Raw genomic sequence first — 3,624 nt, 5'->3', positions numbered from 1 at the left:
TGTGTGGCTATCGGGTTAGGAAACCTAGTAAGAGGGTGCGGCTTAGAGAGGAAAGGTGGGCCAAACGTTTAGACTATACTCGGGGGAGTATCTAATATTCGGCTTATAATGTGGGTTTTATCACATTTAGTTTATCCGGGGCGAGTTGAGGTCGCTCAGGTGGAAAACCAGCGGCACAGTTAGCCTTCCGGGCGTTCCCAAACACCCAACTGCCGTGTCCTCGGTCCTTCGTTACTCTGTATCGCGTTACGCCCACTCAAACAGTTTAGACTTTAAACACAACCTGACAGCACCCACCCGTCAACCGCCAGCCAGAACAGCAAAGTTGGCACGTTCCCTAGAACCCTCTTTTTCAAGAGTGGCTCCCTATTAAGCCATGGTGTAGATACAGGTGCCAGACATTGCCTTGTGTGTGTCAGCTGAACTGGTTGACTGGCTTTGGAGTGTCAAATTGCTGATGTCGCCACTGCGGGCCGCAACGGCGGACAGAGGTAAAAGAAACCGAGATTCACACACAGCCGATGCCGGTCACGTCGGTTGGACAACCTTGCTCGTGGAGACCACGTTGAGATGATTCTCAATTCACCACCGATGCTTGTGAGCCCTACAATAAATACACAAAGAGGGTAAACAGGTGAAATCAAAAATGAATTAAGACTCGCTTGTTTACCGGATCAAGTGATTTATGGTTGCAGGTGAAAAGGAAGTGGGAAAAGAGAGAGAGAGCTGTAAGCTGACTTAGCAGGGTATGGCCACACGGTGGCGTCCTTCCTTCAAGTGGACTGTCAGTAACTTTAAGAACCTAATTTCAATTTAAGCTAGAGGAAATTCATTTTTCCTTTTAAACTCAAATTCAAATAAGTGTGTTTAATCAGCGAGAACGGAGACCTGGTTGCTGCCTAATGCTAGTAAAATTGCATAAATGAAAACCTTTCTATAAGTAATCAATAAACAATTCACATGCTCTTCTTAGGAAGGAAATTAAGTTTGTTAAAACAAAATTTATAGCGGAGAGTAGAACTATCCGAAAATGCCCACGAGATGGCGCAGTCGAGTCCACCCAGACTAGAGTTAGTTAGGAGGAACGCTCACCAGATGGCGCTGTTGCGCCCGCTCGGGATAAAGTTTTGGTGAAGTGTAATTCGAGAGCTGTTAGGTCGCGCCCTCTGGTGTCTAGCACGCAGAGTTGCACCTGCTCGTGTGACTTGAAGACCAAAAATCAAATGATGGCCGCACACAGGATTAACACAAATCACAATTACTTTTTTTTTTTAGACCACGGCGGATCTTTTCGTGCTATATTGGCACAAACAAATTGGCAGGATTCATTCGCTGCACAAGAAAATGTGGATACAGGAATAAACATCTGCTTACGTCACATTTAAAAGAACTCCAATAGACATTTATCAAACTGGCTGACGGTCAGTCAGCATTTATGAGTCAAATGTTTTAGGTCTCCGATTTGGGTAGCTAATCCAATGTTAAACCAGGAGTTATCGTTTATCTTAACGATTTAATATTATATTAGGCCTATTATTGAATAGGGGAGGCTCGCCCTATTTCAATCTTCCGCTTGAAAGAAGATTTCGTCGTTCAAGTCAAGCGGGACAAAACAATATTACGCATGTACGGACTGTACAGAGATTTCTTTATCTCTGCAGGACATCTAATATTGCAAAATTAGCATCTGTTAATATGCTTAAGCTGAGCTCGGCGTTGTGCCTAGTCAGTGAGTGAGTTCGCTTTGAGCGATTTGTCTCACAGTTCGAACAAACGAACGAAAACGCGCGTGCATAATATTAATACCCAAAAATACACATGAATATGAATATTAATATTGCTCACAAAAACAAAGTTTGAAACTGCCCCAATAATTCTCCACCACTGTAGCAACAATGAGTTTTGGGGAATAATTAACTCAAATGGTATGAATATTCATGAGTCTATGAATATTATTTGCTTGTTGTACAGACAAAATTTACGTATAACGGAACCTTTAATCATTTAAAAGTAACCTTTATCCAAATTGATTTCTTCATCAATTATCAATCTTACAAACCTTAAGAAACATTGATCTGTTTGATCAGGACAAATAATATCTCTTATGTTTGTACCATTTGTATCACTGAAGGAGTAATACAAGAAAATCAAGCTTAAATGGGTAGCTAAAATCTTACGTCTCATTGACTTTGAATTTGTGAGCAAAACAATACGGATTCAATTTAATGCAATCATTGGGTTTTAATAAAACAACTACAGTTTACAGAGCTACGATTCATACGGGGAAATATGCATATGTATGTAGGAGAAAACAAACAATATGGTCCAAACAAGGAAACATGAAACTTAACGAGTAATAAAAAGGGAAGAAGAATTAACGAGAGAGAGAGAGAGAGAGAGAGAGAGAGAGAGAGAGAGAGAGAGAGAGAGAGAGAGAGAGAGAGAGAGAGACAGACGGACAGAGAGGGAGAGACAGCTTCAGTCTTTTCCCAAGAGCCCACAAGAAATTCATATAAATTCATAATTCAGACAACCGTTTTCAAGCAGTTTGATTGTGAAATAGAATACTTGCATTACTACGGCTTCTTGTGTAAGTGTCTGAGTTCGAATCGTCGGGGAAGTTCGCTAAGGATTTGTGAGTCCCAGGTGAACTTCTTTGAAGTTTAGGAAAGTCACTCCAGAAGTCTGCCGGTTTCTCTCTCCGTGCGGAGAGGCCTTCTCTCAGGGTTGGGAAGACCAGATATGGTCTTCCCCTCCATGGCTAAATGCCAAGAGGTCCGTTCCTTGTGGTGGCGAGAATGCCAAGAGCTGATGGTCGGTTCCAGTTTTTATAGAGGGGAAGGCCGACGCCTTCAACGCTCAACGCTCTTGCGGCTACATGATGTGGTTTGGATCTAATCAGCGTAACACACAGGCCCTTTGTTTAAGCATGATTTGATTAGACAAGTCACGAGGGCTGTGAGGTGTTCAGACTTTGGTCTATCCTGCCACATGACTGATTGAATCATTACTGTTACAAATCCAAGATGGTGGACGTGGCTCGAATGAAGAAAAAACTATTATTTTTAGGATGCTTTCTAAAAAGATACTACATTTGGGGAAAGAGCCTGTAAGCTAATGTTGTGTTCAGACTTTTAAGAAGTGCAGCATTGAACGTCATTGTGCTAAAGAAGGAGGAAAGCAAGTGAGATAATATCTCATGGACAGGCTCAGATGAAGGCAGTAACCTTGACCCCTACTTATAGCCAATTAGCCTTTCCCCAGTGAGTGTGTGGATGTGTGTGGGCTGCTTGTGAGATGGCCTAATCAGCTTACAACTCAATGAGATCAAAGACTACACACACACACACACAAGCTCTTTGCATACACAGACCCAGGATCAATGCATTAGGATTTTGAGCTGTCAAAGCTTGACAAACAGACTGGAAAGAATCACCAAGTAGTTTTCAGTTGCTGTTTTGTTCCTTTTGCCAATAACAGCAAATTCAATTTTAATGAGCAAATGTGGCACATCAGTGCCTCTTTGTGGTTGATATAATTATTGCACCCATGTACTCTGCCTGCCTGCTAAATGAACAATCTGGGTTCAATATCTATTAATATAAATCATAAAGTAGTACTTTT

Source organism: Gobio gobio (assembly GCF_949357685.1).
Source record: "Gobio gobio genome assembly, chromosome: 7".
NCBI lineage: Eukaryota > Metazoa > Chordata > Actinopteri > Cypriniformes > Gobionidae > Gobio > Gobio gobio.
Note: the sequence above shows the minus strand (reverse complement) of the source record.